Source organism: Mastigoproctus giganteus, chromosome 11 (genome assembly GCF_048544385.1).
Source record: "Mastigoproctus giganteus isolate SK-2022 chromosome 11, ASM4854438v1, whole genome shotgun sequence".
In the NCBI taxonomy this organism is placed as follows: domain Eukaryota; kingdom Metazoa; phylum Arthropoda; class Arachnida; order Uropygi; family Thelyphonidae; genus Mastigoproctus; species Mastigoproctus giganteus.
The window spans coordinates 11,820,606-11,840,821 of record NC_143585.1 but is presented as its reverse complement, the minus strand read 5'-3'; the positions used below and the strand labels follow the sequence as shown (position 1 = coordinate 11,840,821).

General features: G+C 39.3%; 1 long non-coding RNA gene and 1 pseudogene across 2 annotated transcripts in view; one reads left to right on the top strand and one right to left on the bottom strand.

Annotated features, from left to right (window-relative positions):
• LOC150077714 (glycolipid beta-1,4-mannosyltransferase egh pseudogene) overlaps positions 1-7,042 on the bottom strand; it is a 57,313-nt pseudogene extending 50,271 nt beyond the window's left edge. The window contains exon 1 of the transcript XR_016547618.1: positions 6,959-7,042. The product of XR_016547618.1 is annotated as a glycolipid beta-1,4-mannosyltransferase egh pseudogene (transcript). The remainder of the gene's footprint in view (positions 1-6,958) is intronic.
• On the top strand, positions 221-6,209 carry LOC150077715 (uncharacterized). Its single transcript, XR_016547637.1, has 2 exons — positions 221-326; positions 5,974-6,209. It is a non-coding gene; the product is annotated as an uncharacterized LOC150077715 (long non-coding RNA).
• Positions 7,043-20,216: the final 13,174 nt, after the last annotated feature.

The window sequence follows — 20,216 nt, the reverse complement described above, 5'->3', positions numbered from 1 at the left end:
GGGAATTGAATTAAGAATGCGAAATAGTTGCTGTTGCCAACGAACTACTACATCTATCATAAAGGAACTGCGTGATTTCTTAAGCCCAGATTCAACACGCAATCATCAGCTGCGTGTGTCCTCTGCGCCGCTGTCTAAACACAAAATGCAGTTTCTATGTACGCATGGCGAAATACAATTCAGGGTGAGATGTATAAAGAAGAGAATTCTCCTTCGGGTATTCCAGTCTTCTTTCACAGAAGGAACAATCGAGACGTTTGCAACGATGAACACCTGGCTGGTAGCGGCACTCCTTGCATCGATCTTCGTTGTCTTGGTCGTTGCTGGTAAGAAAATGTTCTTCTCTTAAATAATTAACTGAGTTTCTTTGCCTCAATCTCTCGTTGGTGACATCGTGGAAATAATATATCAAATCTGCATGTTTCAAAACTAAGTAGTTAGTTCATAGGCATAGTGTTGAGGGTAAGGCGCCACGGGTGGTTTATTCCAACTGCGCCATCTCTTGTGAAGAAAACAGAAGAGTGAGTGAGTGAGTGCGTGTGTTGTTCTGGCTACTTGGCTGACCGGCCCCTAGTGGGACCTCATGTTGTCGTCATCACCACTGGGTTGTGGAGCCAAGCAGTAGGACTATCGTTTATGGTTAGCCTCCTCATAATGTCTGGTTTGTGTCAGAATAGTGTAATGTTCTGTTGTTGTGTCTCTGGTTACTTGCCCACAGGGCCATTAGTGGGACCCTGCATTGCACGCCGCCACCGCTGAGAGGTAAACTAGGTTGCCCATTATACTCTGGCTAGCCTCAGACAGTTGAGACGAAAAAAGGTGAGGAGGATTTGGCGGAGCCCAGTAACCACGTTACTCTCGCCTGAGATCCGACTAAGTCAGCCACGTTATAAAAACTGTCCGTAAAAATTTGTCACGTCATCGACGAGACTCGAGTCTTTTCCACCCGGTGTGGGGAGGACGGCGATTATACTAACTGTGCTACCCACGAGGTTGGGATGCGATGGCAAAAGATCAACACTATATAAATGTGCAGTGTCAGCAGACATTCTACCCAACCAAGTGTCTGCTCGGGTAGAACAGTGGTATCGTCACCGTCCTCTCCACACCGGGTTGAAAAGGCCCTGGTTTGAATCCCGTCGATGACGCGAAGAACTTTAATGGGCTTTTTTCACTCCCTGGCTGAGGTAGTCGGTCTCAGGCAAAGATCGATTCTACTATTTACTTTTCGCGCCAGCAGCACGGTGAGCACCCACACTTTACAGATCCTGACTGGAGTTCTCCCCCTTGACCTGGAGATTGTGGGCAAATGATTATTTTACCACCTGGCAAAGGGCACCTCAAGGACTTGTCTCGGACATACAACTGACCCAGCAAATAACTGCACCGCTGAAAAGAAGAGGCTCTACGCTCACCTGCTGCAGGTGTGGCGAGAGAGATGGACAAACTCCCACACAGTCGAGATAACCAGAGAGTTTTACCTGACGTCGGCAGTGTCTACCATAAGGTCCAAACGTAGTTGTCACCTGGACTCCACGCGGCATACCTTCTCAACGGACATGGCGCCATCAACGCCAAACGTTTCCTTTTGGGAATTGAAAAGAGAGGACCCTACCAGTGTTTTCGGCGGTCTGGAGATCTGGCAACATCTAATATATGATTGCCAGCTTTATGACGACCTCCGAAACATCCTAATAACAAAGATCCTATATTGTCCTAGAGGACAACTTACTGGATACAAAACAAGAGTACCTGGCTTTCTCCTGCTACGCCCAAGAGCTCTTCGCAAGAAGACGAGTACTCGCTGCAGTGGAGCACAACTGAACCCTACACATGACAACCAGAAATAACAACTGAACCTACTTAACAAATGACAAGAACTGACTTGACTAAACTGGACGAGACCTGGTCCCATGAGTGATATCCCAATTGGGAACACTAATACCACTGAAGACCAACTGCAGCTTGCTGCTGGCCATCTTGGCTCTCAAACCATGCTCCCTTGCATGATCCTATCTTTTCCCCTCTTCCCCAGCAGGGAGGACGGTTTCCGTCCCCTCACCTCCTTGCTACTCCTCACTTCGCCTGGTGGGGCATGGACCTGCCAGACTGATTATCTGGGGTCGCCTTTTCTATCGTCGCCATATTTCTGTCTTTTCCCCCAGCCTTCTGTCTTCCCCCACTCTACCTAATACGCAAGTGTATACCCGGCATAACTTGAAAAATTTAATGACTAAATTTAATTGCGTTTACACTAGACTCATTTGGCCTTTCTACTCAATTTTCTTAACCACCACCGAGTAAGAATTTTTATTTTATTTATTTATTTTTTTTATTTAGGTCCTAGCCAATGAAATCTCAGGAAATTAGGTAGCAGGACCTCCCAGAGTAAATATGTAAATACTAGTGTACCTGGTCTGCCTCCACGATTCATAGTGTTGACAACGTTGGGCTCCAGCAGGGGTCTTGCGGCTAAATGGCCAGAAGAACAACGATACACAACACTACACTCATACAATATCCATACACTTAAATCTCTGGCGTGTACAGTGAACTGTTACACCCACAATGAAAGCAACGCGGGGATGGGGGAAACCCCTGGTGCCGTTAGACACGAACACACTATGCAAACGTTTTGTACGACAGACCGCTGCATCGTAACAAACTATGGGAACGAAAATAGCGTTGTAGATGATGGTTAGAGATCTGCGTTCCAGTCCTGCTAATTGTGGCTGTAATATTTTCTAATCTTTCCTGCTAAGGACATGAGTTTCATACCTATGATAATGCCTAAATATTTGATTTCGAAATAGAGTTTTAGAGATGTGTCTGAAAGAAACTCTTCAGATGAACTGAGGAGTTTCTGAGGGTTTAAAGTCTTTGGAGAGGATCGTTCAGGAAAAGTGTGAATATAAATACAGAGTGCAAATTACTAAATAAAAGACGTTTAACGCCACTTAAATTGTGAGATAAATTTTCGATATTAAACCAATATCGAATAAATATTAGATTAATTTATTAGTTCAATACATGATTTTCATTCTTGGAAGGCAATTTTGCAAAAAAGGTTTAATTAAAATCTGTTAAACTATATTTCACAGTTAACTTATAGTACATATTAGCTCTGAAAACTTTTAACACAATAAACTTCTTTCTCTAAGATTATTAGTTCATTTCTCAGATGACAATAGTTGGAAAAGGCTGATTAAAGATGGCAGAGTAACACCTACAAAGGAGTACGTGATATTTCATCAGAACAACAAAAAAATAAAAAAAATTCTGGTGATCAATTTTAGAAAACAAGAGTAATTTTAGTATTAAATTTGCAATGAGTGATCATTGAATCATGACCACTACCTAATACTTCGTAGGTCCTCCTTTTGCTTTCAGTACATCAGCTATCCGACGTGGCACTGATTCAACAAGATATCGGAAGCGTTCGGGAGGTATGGCTAACCAAGCTGTGTAATGCGGTCAGCAATGCAGGTATGGAGGTGATTGGTGTATCCAGACGCCTGATATGCCTTTCCATAGTGTCCCAAAAGTGCTCTACGGGATTGATATCGGCGGAGTTGGGAGGCTAATCGATATGCTGGAAGTCAGAACTGTGTTTCTCAAAACATTCCTGGCTCGGCGCATTGTCATCTTCGAAGACACCATCGCCATTCTGGAAAAAGAGTAACATAGCGAGGTGTGCACAGTCAGCAAGCAGTTGACCATAGCGGGGACCAGTGATACGTTGTTCCATATGCACTAGGGGTATAAGTTCTTGCCACTGAAACATGCCCCACACCATACAACCGCCTCCACCGGTCTGCACTTTTGATACCATGCATGATGGATGAAGAGCCTCATATTGCTGAAACCAAATCCGTACACGACCATCCACGGTGTGGAGTAAATAACGTGACTTATCGGACCAGCACACCTTCTTCCAGTCTTCTAACGTCCAACTTGCATGCTGTTTGCACCAGGCGCGTTTTTTAGGCCGATGAACCTTGGTTAGGAGAGACGTAGGCGTCGTCTGCTGGTATAGCCCATACGTGCAACGCATGGTCATGCCGGATATTGTTCCGGGTTGGCCCATGTTGTATTGGGTAGACAACTCTTCAATAGTGCTGCGCCTGTTTGTGTTATCGTACCCCGCGCTCACCTCTAACATCAACCTTTCGCTAACCTTTGCAGTTTTGCTGTCGGATCGTTGTTTGACCATTTTGACGCCAGTCCTGGTACACTTTAACAACGGCGGCTCTCGAACACCCCACTGGTTCAGCCGTTTTGGAAATCGAGGCACCAGCTCGTCGAGCACCACAATCTGTCCTTTATCAAAGTCCGATAAATCCTTCCTTTTACCATCACGCTCAGAATTTTACTACCTACTGAACCACTGACACCTTATCTATGCTATGTAGGTCGACTAACTGCGCACTCTCGTACCTCACGTGGTCAATGGGTCGCATTCAGTTTTAATAGGGGTGGTCATAATTCAGTGATCACTCAGTGTATATTCACACAATTTAAACGTTTAAAACTACCGCTTAGGTGATATACCGGAACTACTTTGCGAGGGATGTTTGCGAAGTTCGTGACCTCAGTATGTAAGTTACAGTGTTAAAAATGTTTGCACTTATTAAGTGCAAACATTTTTAACACTGTAACGTAATGCACAGCGCTTCAAATAGTAACCCACCAACTTTCATGCAGTTTTAATGAAGTGTTTTTTTTTTTAATTACAGGTCCTGAATTCAACCTAAAGTTGTATGAATGAAGAAAGATGGAGAAATCACTCACTGTGCAGTCATCCAATATTTTAGGTAAATATTGGGTAACTGATAGAAGCCAATTCATGACGATAATGTTACGATATTGGCAAGGATGCTGCTTCCTATTTCATGTTTAAGCAGTGGGCAGCAGAATTTAAACGAGGGAGGGAGAGTCTGGATGATGACCCGTGCTGTGGAAGCCCTGAAACGTCCATCACTTCAGAAGTTATTTACAGTGTTCATGATCTGGTGAATGAGTGACAACTTGGTACACTGCCAGCGTCTTGAACGTGCCATTTGAACGCATGTACCATATAATAACAGAGGCTGTTGCTTTAACAAAGGTGTCGGCATGATGGATCCCAAAGTTGTTGTCAGCAGATCAAAAACACACAAGAGGTGTCAACTCAAGTGAAAAGTTCGATCATCACTTACAGACAAAAGTCCATACAGTGTTCACACAGCTCTTCTCTTCCTCCAAAGAAAGCCAAGCAGATTCTTTATGCTGGCAAGGTAATGCATCGGTTTCTTGGGATGCTGGTGGAGTGTGGCTAGTAGATTACGTGCAAAAAGGCTAGAGAGTCACAGGGCCATGTTACGCATACCTTTTGTGGTGTCTGTATGAAAACATCAAAGAAAAACGCCGAGGAATACTCAGCAAAGAAAACTTGTTCCACCAGAACAACGCATCTGCTTTGAATGAGTGTGGCATTGGAAACTTGGACCATCCCTCAATTCACCAGATTTAGCACCATTGGATTTTCACCAATTTCATACAACTTTCTTCGCAACTGGAATCAACGCATTGCAGCATCGGTAGCAAACGTATATTGACTATGTTGAAAAATAATATGGTATCAGACTCCTCATAATCCTTCCTACTCGGGCCACGAGCTTTTCAAATGCCCCTTCCTAATAGAGTAAGCTCAATCCTGATTTTAGGGATAATTTTGAAGTCTGTTTATCCAAGCGATGCGTCCCAGGAAGTGACTATGCATACCAATCACTGAACTTTCAGACCCCGCCTTGTTCTAAAAACCTTGTATTCCCTTCCAAGCCTAAAGACTTTTAGTTCTATACCACGGCTTTTTCGATCTTAAAACTGACGCAAAAAACTCCCTATTACGTGACTAATTCTTCCAAACTCATTTCCCGATATGCATTGTGGAAAGAAGGGCACATTATTAATTACTGCTTTTCTTTTTTTCAGAGGATCAAGATGATTCTTGGAATCTTATGACTAGGTTTCTGGAAACGGCCTTGGACGACAATGGACTTGGACCCGCTTTACGGATGAGAAGAGAAAATGAAGAGGGCGAAACTGTAGTTGCAGGCGCAAAGAAATCCGGGAAAGATAGAAAAAACGGTGGTTCAAAAAAAGAAAAATCACGAAGTGGACACGGAACACCTCCACCAAATACAAAAGAAAAGAAACGAAGACAGTAGTCGCAATGTATTCTGATAATATCAATAAAGCTGTATAACTATCAAAGCTTCCTTTGTCTGGCATTTCGACAACAGTGGACAGGTACACGCTGGGGGAAAAACATCGAGTAATGTTTATTTATTAAACCAATCAGAGGTACAACACAAAGGAGTAACATCAGGGAGGGAGGCAGAACAATTTTTATGATAAATGGGGAGGAAACAAATTATATTTTATCGAAATTTGGGATTTTATCTCTGAATGAACTGCATTACTGTTGTGAGGCGGGCAATGATATTAACAAAGATTGAAAATTCTTTTGAGGAAGCTCACTTCAAGAGCCGTTCGGAACACCCGTGTGCTTAATGTGCATGGTAAAGCTTTTGGGGATCCACACGAACGTGGTCACCAATGTCGCGTGTTACCTTTCTCCGTTATTTTTTATCGCTTCCTGGTGCGATGCCTCGTGTTGATGTCAAATTTTTATATTCATTGGTTAGGGTGTGTGGGAGTTGTACACGTGTTACAGTTGGTCTTCAATGATATTTATGCTTTCAGATCTTGTCTTTACTTCTGCTCGTTTCACAAATCCTGAAAATTGTTTTTGTGATTTATCTTATGTGGAGATAACGCCTTCAAATTTAAGAAAATATTTATTAGCTTAGAGTTGTTGCGTCTCTGTTGATTATTAGGTTTACTGAAATCCATAATTAAGGAAAAAAAACAAACTGGGTACTTGTATTAAGATGTTTAGAAATCAGGCTTTTACCTCAGTACATTCCAGATATCGCACGAATGTTATGAAGACGTCATCGATCTCTGGATCAATACTCCTTCCGATACGAATAGCGCTGCAGAAATTTAAAAATCGAGTTAAAAACCGTAATTTTATTATAAACTAAATCGATCAAATTACTTTTAACTGATTAATTTTTTTTCCTAATTAATTATATTAATTTAAATAACTACAGTAAGGAAACATGTTTGACTGTAAATAACTTTAAATATATATCTTAATTAATCACAATTAATGCCAGAACAATCTCAGATTGTTCCTGTCATATTTCCCTCAAAGAAAAAAAAAGTCCAAGAAAACCTGTCCAAATTCCAGCCTAGGCTGTCAAATCAAGAACATTTAGATCCTTGTCAAAAAATAAAATGGGGTTGTGGTTGTTAACAAAGTAATAAACACATGGCAATTAAAAGTTCCATTTAGTTTAAATGCGACTTCATCAGTTTGCAACACTCATGGCCAAAAAACTGCTCGTAAATTCCCATCTTCTATCTGGGTCGTTCTCAATCAAAGTTCGTAGCAACATGGGACATAAACTTGCATTTACGATTCTATTAAGCTTCTGTAAAGTTCCAAACTTCGTTTTTTTAAATATTTTTTGGACTTTTTTTCCCCGATATTCTCTGTCTCTTGCGTGTTTTTAATTGGCAGGTATCTTTGAGATAAAACGTATACCAGATTTTGGTAGATTATGCACATTCCTCAAACTTCTTCACAATTTGCTTTATGGTCTTTATTGTGGGTGGTCCAAAAAATGTCTTGAACTAGGATGCAACTTCTGTAACATTTTAATATTTTGCATGGCGCTTCACAATTTCAAACCTCGCCTTCGTTTTAAGGCTCAAATTGTTCTGAAACAATATAAGAGAGACTATACGTACATCAGCAGTTATTCAAAATAAATTTTTATGGACTATCTTGTACATTAGAAATTACATTGACAAATTTTAATAATTAAACTCTTAGAATTTTTACATAAATTAAATTAATTAAAACTTGTAATTAATTTTAAAAATTAAAATAAAATTAATAATAAAAGTTATGGCTTATTAAATTATTTAAGTCACTTTGATTTACAAAATTGAGGTGATGACTCTACGGAGAATACTGTCGAAATTAATTTAGCCAAATTTTATTTAGTTTAATCTTAGTTTACTTCCAGTTATGGTTTGTTGAGTAAATCTGTGAAATATTTCTCATCAATAATAATAACAAATGCCCTGAATATATGTACAGGAATCGTATTAATAGTATTGTAATGTAATCATTAATCCACTAGTAGTATTACCTATTCCTGTTAGTTATTAGAAGGAATAAATATGTCAAATATCGCTCACTCAGCCTAACAAAGACAATCAGTAGATAACTTCACAATTAACTTAATTAATAAGAGATAATCACTTACTTTAACCACAAAATCCGTAATCATTTACTCTTTGGGAGTGACAACTTCACTTTGCCTACGTGGAACTGGTGTAAATTAAAAATGTGGTATTTCGTTCATACAAATGCGCTGCCCGGCGTCACCATACAGTTCATCTGCAGCCAGAGGTAGCAGACAGCTGCGAAAGACAGCACAGTTCAAGTAGGGAAGGGGGAAACATCAAAATACAAAAATGCCACGCGCATATGTACGTACTTACTACTTTTACAGTTTCAGAAGTTTAACCGGAAGTTCGTTTATGTCTTTATCACTACTAATTATACAAAATAACGTGGTTGTAACTTAACCAGTGTGATAGTTTTCTGCCATGAGGTAGGGACATAAATCATGGAGTATCTTGCGTACGGGCACACCGTTTTTTAATAGGACGCTCATTTTAAATGTAAACCCCCCCCCCAAAAAAAAACGGTCAAAGGAAAATATAATTTATTATCAGAATAATTATAAAATAATAGTTTATAAACAATTCTAGAAGTGTCCTCTGTTCTTAGTAATACATAAATTCCCTCTTAAGATTATATTGAGAGCGACATGAGAAAGAAATAGAATTTTCAACGCTTAGAACTGCTGAATGCTTCGTGAATTGCTCGCGTAAAAAAAAGAAGTCTGGGGATTTCAAATCAGGAGATCTTGATGGCCAAGATCCTTTAGACATGATTCGATCTCAAAAATCTACAAACATTTCAGTGGTTGAGCGTCAGGTATGGCAGGTTGCCCCGTCTTGCTGGAGCCAAATGTTTCCACGCCTTTGCTTTTCCCTCTAGAAATGTATAACTGCTTTATAATGGCTTGGTAAACAGAGGTGACGGATCGTTCAAAAATCTTGCGTTATTGACGAATCCTGTCAATGATACAAGCTCTTTTTATGGGCTTTTTGTCACTTTCTGTGCGAAATTGTGTAAATCGAAGGGTTCACGTGGTATGCGGCGAGTGCAGGAGACTCTATAAAGCCGAGTGAACTGAATAGTACCTAGATCAGTTCACCAACAACGAAGAACGAGAAAGATCTCACAGCATTTCAAAGACATGATTTCCAATGTATATTTAACAGGTGCCACCGTAGGAAAAAACGGCTTAAATTGTTGAGTATTCAAAGGCTAGTGTCATTTATATTTTAAGAAAGAGAAGATCACCTGAAAAACATAAAAATGCAGCCGAAAATGTAAGGTGACGGAACAAGATGCTCGATGTATGGATCAGGTGATTATTATGATTAGTATTGGAATTAGCATAACTGTGGCAAACTAAGCACGAAAGCAAGAATATTTCTTCCTTGAATTTAATCAAACTAGCCATTTATAGAAGGCTGGCTGAAGGCAAATTTCCGCTCATTTATCCTGCAACCATCCAACCTTGAATTGAATTTATGCCACCTCATGTGGTAGTTTCAGAAAGAGAAAGGATTCCATAAGCATTGAGCTTTACTTCATGTCCGACTGCAAAATTACTCTCCGTTCTTTGTCATTCCCCACTATCCTAAGTGTGGCCACACAATTGGTACTTTAATGTGGAATTACTTTCCAGAGCACCAGCCCACAGTTCTATGCTCCCTAGACTACTAAGTTAATATGAAATCACTACTCACACTGTATATATTATGTTAATATGATACCCAGAGTACTATGTTAATACCATCCAGTTAATGATGGAGTGATGTTAATATCATCAGTCTATCTGCCCAATTTTTCTAGAATAGAATGGAAAACAAAACCAAAAGCTTCTTGCCCTTGACTGTAATTATATCTTTTAGTAAAACCCACATCAATACACCATGACCGTTGTCATGGCGTACATGTTGTCATGATACGCCATGACAACACGAGGTCAACAATGCCTTGTTGACTTCATGTTATATCGTGATGGAACAGTTATTAGTTCCAGCTGCAGTCCAACATCGTATTGGCTTATGGAACTAAAATTGAAGTCTACAGTAATCTCGCTATTGGTATAAATACTTAGCGACGTTTCGTCTGTTTTTAGGTAACTGAAGTGAAATCTAGTTATGATATTTTTGAAGGAAGCAAGCAGTTCCCCTTCCTGAAGCTGGAGTAACTAAAGACACTGGACTAATATCTTTTTTCGCGTTAAGAGCCTCCACAGAAAATTAATTAAAATAATCCAGCTTTTGTTTTATTGTAAGTTTTGAGGTACCCATGTTGTTCCTTCGTTGTTTGGTCTGTTACACCACGGATATCACTTTTCAAGCTCATTATTCAACTGGATAGCGTAGTTGTTCTGAGGCTTTTGTGGAAATAAATGTACTGATCACTTTAAAATTAAAAGTTTATAGTATCTGAAACCATGGTTAAAACTTTTCGAATAATTTCTGTATACTCTAACTAAGTCCATTTAATTGGGTCTCCGTTGTTTTACATACTGGTAGGTAGGATTTGGGTAGAAATAATTCCATTTATCTCCATTCTTATTTTAGTTCATTTCCTCTTGTACAGAACCGCGAAATTATGTTTATCTAAGTTTTGATACTAAGTATATTTATTTTATTATTTCTATAGTGCAAAAGGTTCGGTCCCATCAGATAAATTTTCTGTGTGAACGTTCAGATAAGTTTGCTAAAGGCCAATTCATTTTAGTAGTTTTCATGTATTGCAGTGCAATAGTAGTAGTAGTAGTAGTAGTAGTAGTAGTGGCACATGATGCAAGAAAGCAAGTGTAGGAGCTTATGCAGCATCAGCCAAAAAAAAAAAAAAATCATCACACCATTCCCTCCAAATGCCTGTCCAGTTCCTCCTTAAATTTATTTAACCTATCAACTTCCACAACGACAGATGGAAGTTTGTTCCAGCAATTAACCACCCGCTGGCTAAAGGCAAATTTCCGCACATCTATTCTACATCTAGCCTTTCTTAATTTGAACTTATGTCCCCGTAGGTTCGTAATCTGAACAAGTGGAAGGATCCCATCAGAATTCAGCGTGCTCAACCCATTCAAGGCCTTATAGACCTCAATCAGATCACCGCGCAGGTGCCTAGTCTCCAGCCACTGCAATTTGCAGAACTTAAGCCTCTCTTGGTAAGAGAATCCCTTCATTCCCCTCACCAATCGTGTTGCTCTTCTCTGTACACGCTCAAGCAAATCTACATCCTTCCTAAAATGAGGCCTCCAGACTTGTACGCAATACTCAAGGCGTGGCCTGACCATTGCCTTATACAGAGGGACAATCACCTCCTTTTCCCTGCTAGCAAAATTCCTATATATCATTGACAAAACCCCATGACCTGCCCTAGCAGCCTGTCTGCATTGCTCAGAAAACTTCATATCTGACTGCACAATTACGCCCAGGTCTTTTTCATTTTCTACCACCTTAAGTGTAGTACCACACAGTTGGTACGTTTCTCTGGGGTTACTTCTACCCATATGCAGTACTTTGCATTTGTCAAGGTTGAACTTCAGTTGCCACTTCTTAGCCCATCTGCCCAAATTATCTAGATCCTCTTGCAGTAGCACACTGCCATTACTGTCATTAACAACCCTGCCAACCTTTGTGTCATCTGCAAACTTCGACATTAAGCCTGATATACCTTCATCAATATCATTGATAAATACACAAAACAACAGTGGACCCAACACCGAACCCTGTGGGACTCCACTAATAACATTAGTCCACGAAGAGCAGCACCCATTGATTACCACCCTCTGTCTTCTCCCACTTAACCATCCTTTTATCCATTGTAGCAACTTACCCTTAATACCATTCTGCTCCAATTTGTACAGTAGTCTTCCATGCGCAACAGTGTCAAAAGCTTTCCTGAAATCCAAGTATGACTTGATACGATGTTATTATTGGCTCCTTATCCCAGAGGCCTACGGAAAACTGTAAATTAAATTTCTAGCTTCGGTCCATGGCACGTGGACATCAATGGCGTACCAAGGAAAGAATAAACGTTTAGCATTCAAACCTGAGTTGTATGCCCAACCAGGCACAAGATATACATAAAATGAAACAGGGAAAAATATGATAAAATAGATATCAGGAAGACTAAGAGCTAGCCTGTGTTCAAGAAAAGATTCCAGATTTCTTTTACCCAGAGGAAATTCATTCTTTGCATTACACAAATCAGACGTTTCAATTGAATGCCTCATGGAGCAACTCATCATTTCCAACGCTTAAACCGTATATAATGATTCTAGGTCTCAGCTGCAAAGATCTCTTAGCAATAAATCCAGAGTCCTTAAGTGTAGACGGCCTCCGTAGCCGAGTGGTCAGGAGCGGGAGTGCAGTAGTACACGCTCTCAAGTCCCTGACTGCTGAATACGGTCGATCTGCCAACCCGCACTGGACCAGCGTGGCAGATTATGGTCCATTTCCCTCAGCATGAATTGTTGAGGAGGCTTCCATCCTGCAGTGGGTTGATAATGGCTGCACTTTACTTTTTTTTTTTTTACCTTAAGTGTAGAATTTGATTCTGCTAATTACGCATCCTTGATTGCCTTTTCCTGCATCTCCAGAATCACCTTAACTCCAACGTCGCTAAAATTCGACTTGAGTTCCGAAATTTAAATATATATATTTCATTACAATAGAAACAAGACCTATAAGGACTAGCCTTTGGAATCATCGTAAATAAATTATTCTTGGAAGAAATTTCTCAGATGTGGAGAAGTATTTTCTCTCGCTGCGTCAGCTAAAAGTAGGAAGGACTAATTTTACTTGCTCCTGTATCTTTCGTGGAGACATCATAATGACCAGTTTCATTCAAACGAATTAAGCTCTCAGTCTTTGCCGTTTTTTTTTTTTTTTTATTAATTTGGAGAAGCTCTATGGAAGTTAAAATTCGATTCAAAAATGTAGTTGAACCTCACTGAATTTCTCTATCACAACCAATTTGTCTTCAATTTTAGGATTAGTTTAATTCAAAGGGCCAGTCCTCTTCCGAGCATTGCTCTAGGAAATAAAATTCATGATCTGCTGACGGTAATGTTCTCAGCTGTTGAAGAAGGGGTCAGTGGGCTCGTCTACCTTAAAGGTCACAACAGAAGAAGTATCAATGTCCTTAGATTTAACAATATCAATGTCAATGTCCTTAGATTTAACAATATCAATGTCAATGTCCTTAGATTTAACAATATCAATGTCAATGTCCTTATTATATTGATATTTAACAATATCAGTATCAATGTCCTTAGATTTAACGAACATAAATACCGTCCAAATTTTGCCACAACTCTTAGCAGCAAGATCGAACGGTATCTAATAGTCATGTGCATCGCGTCCAATCTCTAGTTTAGAATTCAAAAGACATCATTCATTTTCATCAAGGTCAGCAGATCCCAGTAAACTGTTCTGCCTAAATCGTTGAAAAACAGTAATAATTTTAAAAGACAAAACCAACCTTGTCAAAAAGACGATCGATCTCCCCAACCCACAGGTTTACACAGGTCTTTTAAATCTACACCGGGTTGAAAAGACCTGAGTTCGAATTCCGTTATTGACACGAGTAATTTTTATAGGTCTTTTTCAGAAAGTGGCTGAGTTAGTCGGTCTAAGGCGAGAGTGGCATGGATTTTTTTTCCAGGAAACTGGTGTTTATCGTTCAGCAAACAGTTTGTGTTGAGAAAGAGTGGCGAGTTAGGATTGAAATTGAAAGTTTCTGCGGTTCTGCCCAGATGCGAGAGGAGGAAGTATATGATGAGAGCCTTGCCAATCAACTCGACCCTGGAGAGATTCTGCAAGGCTTATGGGACAGCGTTTTTCTCAGCGTGGTGTGTGCTTGTTAACAGAAGAAACTGCTGCTACAGGGATGGGATACATTTAAATTGAAAGAGCGAAAGAATATTTGCTGACGCTATCGAGGCAGTGTTAGGTAGGTAGGAAAAGTGCTAGCTGGGGGAAGACACAAATTAATATATTAACAGCAGTTGACGTTAGAGGTGTAAGTGATTCTTATGCTGGTTCTATTGGAACAAACAGTGTCATGAAAAGCAGGGAGTTCGGAGGATTGAAGGCCTGCTGAGGGGGGGGGGGGATCCTCGTAGAACGAGCAAATATATGAGCTGTGTAACGGTTACTAAGAGTGAAAACAGGCGCAGATGTAAGTGTATGTGAATAATGCCAGGAGCATAATAAATGAATTTGAATTACTGATCAAATTATCAATTACGCACAATGTGTAGATATCGGACTCATGGTATTACTCAGATATAAACGAATGCACATTTTGAATATGGGCAGTACAACGTGAACAGGCAGGACAGAACGGGGGGAGGTTTATGCTCTAAGTTATGCTCGAAGAATATTAAAAATGTAAAGCAGTGTATCTAGTTGATATTAGTAACCAGTGCAACGTTAAATCAGATTGGTGTGACAACAGCACTAGGAACGCGAAAATGAGATTAGGGGTGTGTTATAAACATCATGACTGTGATGAGTATAACGCATAACTATAGAGACGCATAGAGTGGGCTGGTAAACTAGATTATCTTCTACTGCAGGATTTTGATATTCTAGATATTGACTGGAACTTGTAGATTGGTTATTCACGCACTACCGAGACTTTTGTGGATTTATTGGATGGCTGTTTTCTGCACTAGTATGTTAGAGAGTCAACTAGAAAGAAACTTACTCTTTATCTGAATATCAGCAGCGACCCTCCAGGCATTAAAAATCTGAAGATAAATGGCCCACGTTGAAGAGTGAAAAAAGGAATATTGAACTATTCACGCAACAACTCCTCAATTATTGGAATGCATAGGCAGAGAACTGTGGCGACGAACACTCCATTCCTGTCCATCTAAAGATGCTCAGTGAAATTTAAATCTGGGACAGTGAGCTAGTCAGAACGTGAGGTCTTCCTCAAAGTACTCTTTCGCGCATTTGGTGCAGTGGATACTTGCATTATCACAGTGAAATATATCCTGGTTAAACGAGCAGCATTGCTGGCTGTAAGTGATCGTCAATGGCGTGGAGATATGCTGGGTTCAAAATGCTTAATTGCTTCCAAGTGCATTTAGGGTACCACTGATAGGAGCACTAGTCGGGCCAAAAACTTTATAGCGCATTCCTCAAAGGTCACACACTACTTCATTTCTTCCATTTACGTACACTTCACCGGTCAAAAAATTAAGAACCGTTTATAATTAAACTATGGTATGCAAATGTAAGTTATCATAGGTATGATCACAAGTTACTTGGTGACAGATAACTACTGTACGCTTTTATTTGTTTAGTCTATTTCATCCTGGGAAGAGAGGTGATCTTTCTAATTTTAAGAAAGATATTATCGTTGGAACATGTTTAGCAGATACCACAATTGAGAGAACAAAGGAAATCATTGGTGTGTCGAAAGCAACCATCTCAAAAGAACACAATGAATACAAAGAACACAAAGCTCTAAAAGGAATAAATTCAGCAGAAAGTCGATGTTCCAAGGAGGAGATCGCACAAATTTAAATCGAATTGTGCGTCACAATAGACGTTCACAGCACAGCAAATGACCGAAAAATGCAGTTTAGGTGAAGAAAGACCAATTTCAAACGAATTATGTGGCCAGAGTTGAAGAATCTGGTATTTGATAGTTATGTGCTTATAAGAAAACCATTTATTGAAATAGAAAATGTAGTAAAAAATCGAAATATTCGACGGAACGGTACCACCAACAGTGAAAAGCGATAATTTGGTCTAACGAGTTTCGATATACATTTTTTTTGCCCAAAAAAAATAGGGCGAGAGTGAGGCGTGAACCTCGTACAGCCATGCATCAAAACTGTGTCGTGTCCACCACTCAAGCGGCTGGAAGTAGTAACATGGTATGGATTATGTTGTGTTGGTCTTACGATTAGAAAGTCGTGTAACCTCCAATGGATATGTTTCTGTCGCATCCGATCAAATTCACCATGCAATGCTTCCTTTTTACCCGTATTGTGATCATTCTTTCAAGATGACAGCGTAACTATTAACCCTGCAAAAATTACACCTGATTGGTTCGAGGAACATTCCCAGTATTTCCAACATCCACTCTGGCAGCCAAATTCTGCAGATCTGAGTCCAATTGAGAATGTCTGGGATCTGTTGGAAAGGGCATTTCGGCGTCGCACTTCTGTGCTCACCACAATACAGCAGCTGACAAATATCCTGATGGAGGAATGGTCATATATGTAGCTAGAATCGCTAAGTGGAATCGTTACAACGACGTGTACGGGCTGTAATTCGTGGAAAAGGTAGCCGTACTAGATATTGAACAAAGTCTTCTCGTTTTTTGGCCAGTGAGTGTGTGTTTGGGTAGACTGTTGGAAATAGCACAGACCTGCACAATTCTTATTACAGTGGCTCAGGTAGTGTACGAGTATTTAGTTATAATACGCATTAGATCATTGAATTACAGAACTTTAAATAAAACTCAAGTGCAGAGTAACCTAATACATGTGAAACTATCATCCAGGATCAAGTATGATATAAGAATCCTTTTGTCATTGGGATATATCCTTGAAATATTGAGAAGTAGCACTGAGATATTATGAACAGTCTCAGTATAATGAACTAAGACAAACAAAAATCACACCTGATAATAGCTTTTCCTATAATATGTTTTTTGTGTGTTCGGATCTGTTAATTTTAATATTTCTCCTTGAAATTGATATAAATAAAATAAAACGATGGTCATAAATGGCTTCCTTCGACAAGATCGTTGTATGTGTGCGTGAAAAAATAAAAAATTATGAACAGAAACTAGGTCTGGTATCATTAGTGTCCTGTCCCCTTCCCTTCCCTTCCCTTCCCGAATAGATTTTAATTAACTGTGGACATCTAAGAAAAAATGAAAGGTGCTGAATCGAAGGAAAACAATAAACAGGTCCGTACCTTATTTGTGGTGCTGCAAGTCAGGCCTCTGTCAGTCTCCCTCGGACACTTTTAAAATGCTAACGGTACGCTCCACTGATTACTCACTAACGTTTGCGCCACAATCTGAGATCCGAAACGGACACTCGAGTGTGTCGCTGCAGTTCTTTGTTTATAGTTGCCAAGGTAACCGACGGTGACGTAACGAGCAAAGGGTTGTCCGTAAAATGCATAAAACATATCGAGTCCTACTTGTTTTCGTTATTAAAGACTTTTACAACGCTTTATGAGCTTAAGACCATGACTAAAGTGGGACACATTCCCAAAGGTATGGTTGCGCTCTGTGGGATGGGTGAGCTTCACGGAACAGTTAAATTTTGAATTGGTCAACTGGATTCGTTTACAGTTCACTTTCCAAGGACCGATACGACTTTGTTCATCAATGGAAATCAGACTGTTTCTGGACCATCCTGATTGGAAATATTCGAAGTTATACGGCAGGTTCTTTGATCCCGTGATCTGTGATCTGTTGATCATGTGATCTATTTTCCAACTTGGATGGAAAACAGATTACAAGATCAAAGTACCTGCCAGGTTTTTTTTTGCTCGATGTTTTTTCGTATTAAATGCATCTCACGTGTTCCAAAAAAAAAAAAAAATATATATATATATATATACTGTATATATATATATATATATATATATAACAAAAAAAAAAGAAAGAAAGAAAACGATTAATTTGTCTGCCAGACTGGTTGGCAGTTGCATGACTCTTTATCTGGCGGAATGCCAAATAGGGTTCGCCACCAACAAGCGAGGATGTTCAAACCAATGCCATTAATAGAATATTAGTAGATCATTATAAAAGGGGAGGGGATAATAAAAAAGAAAATAAACGATCGCTTATTCAGAGAGTTTCCACGCGATCTTGTTGTATGGATATAGGTGCTGTTATCCATAATGTGAGAATATGATTGGAAATTAAATTAGAATTTGAACCTCCACACCAAATGGAGCCCCAATACCATATTATTATTAATAGCACTGGAAAGAAATAGACTTATGTATCGTCACTCGAAAATTAAATGAGACCATTGTCACTACGCTACAGCCTAATCAGAAGTGAATTAATACTGACAGGACAAATAATAAGGAAACCTTTTTCAATTGGTGTCAACAAATAATTAAACACACCGCGTGCAAATATAAGCTGTCACAAGGTAATCACAAGTTCCGTATAAGAAAATTCTGCACACTTTTCTGGGACTTCTTAGTCGATTCTCTCATGGGAAGACAAATGATGCTTCCGACTTTCACAAAGGTGTTATTATTGGAGCACGTTTATTATGAGCCCCAATTGAGAAAACAAAGGATTTTACTGGTGCGTCAAAAACAACCATCTCAAAACTATACATTGAATGTAAAAGGAAAGGAGAGTGCCGCTCTAAAAGGAAGAAATTCTCATAAATGGCGTATACTCCAAGAAGGAGACTGCAGCAATTTAAAGCAAATTGTAGGTCACAATATACGGTCCAGTGTGACGCAAATGGCTGAAAAATGAAATTTAGGGATAGAAAGACCCATTTGCAACCGAATTACGTCGTGGCAGTTCAAGAATCTGTGATTTGGTAATCGTATACCTGTATGAGAACCACTTCTTTCTATAAAAATTCGGAAGCTTCGAACGGATTGGTAACGCCGACGCCAAGAGTGGACTCCGGAACAGTGGAAAATGATCATGTCGTCTGACGAGTATCGATTTGCACTTCTTTACACGAAGGGTAGGGTAAAAGTGTGGAGTGAATCTCATGAAACCATGCATTCAGACTTTCTCGTATCCACCACTCAAGCGCTGGAGATGGTTTCATAGAGTGGGTTATGTTCTGTTGGTATGGAACTGGGCCCGCTCTTACCGTTAGAAGGGCGTGTAATCATCCATGCAATTATATTGTCTAAAAATGCTATCTAAATGATTCGAGGAACATTCCCAAGATTTCCAACAAATACTGACCGCCTAATTCTTCAGATCTGAATCCGATTGAGGATATATATATATATGCGATATGTTGGAAAGGCAAGAAGTTGGCTTCGTAGTTCTACCGACCATAATACAGCAGCTGACAAATAACCTGACGGAAATATAAGCAAATCTAAGGCTAGTCTCCCTGAAACAGTTAGTGCAATGCATTGCTTCAAAAGGTGTTTCAGTCAAAAGGTGATCCTATTAGATATTGAACAAAGGTTTCTAATTTTTTGGACAGAAAGTGTACAATCAGCAAAATTGCATAATGATTGAGAAGAACCATCCGTGATAATTACGAAGCTATTAAACGATATAGTAAACCATCAGCTAAAAAGTACATGGATGCAGCTTACTTAATAAGTGTTTATGACTTTAGGTTCCGTTAGAGAGTAGGATCGCTTTATCTATTTATTTATCTTTATTGAAATTTGAGCTTTCAGGGCATTAAGCTCATATGTCTTTCACTTTTATGATTTTAACTTCTCTGAGTTGATAACAATTGAAGAACGTAGATTATTGAACTCAAGGAAAGATAAAAATGAATCAAACTTTCCATTACAGAATACTCGTCGTATCCTGATGGAGAAGCACCACACAGGAATTATTCTCATCTAGGCCACTACCCATCTTTCCAATTGGTACCTTGGGTCTATATAATAAATATTTATACATATGTTAATTTAGAGTATATAATTTTAAAAGGAACAGCCTCTTGATCCCATCTTCTATAAAATCATTTATTTTCTTTTTTTATGATTTAAATAATCAGGTGCGTATAACCTATTTTTAGTTGTACAAGTCTGAATCTCTCTACAGAAATCAATTTTTAAGAATAACTACGTTTATTATTCGTTTGAAAGACAACAGAACTATAAAAACCAACTAGAACCAACTAGCTCTTGATAAGTTGAAACAGTCCAAAATACTTCAAAAATAGGTCCTCACGAAAACCACTGTGAAGGGAGAAACATTT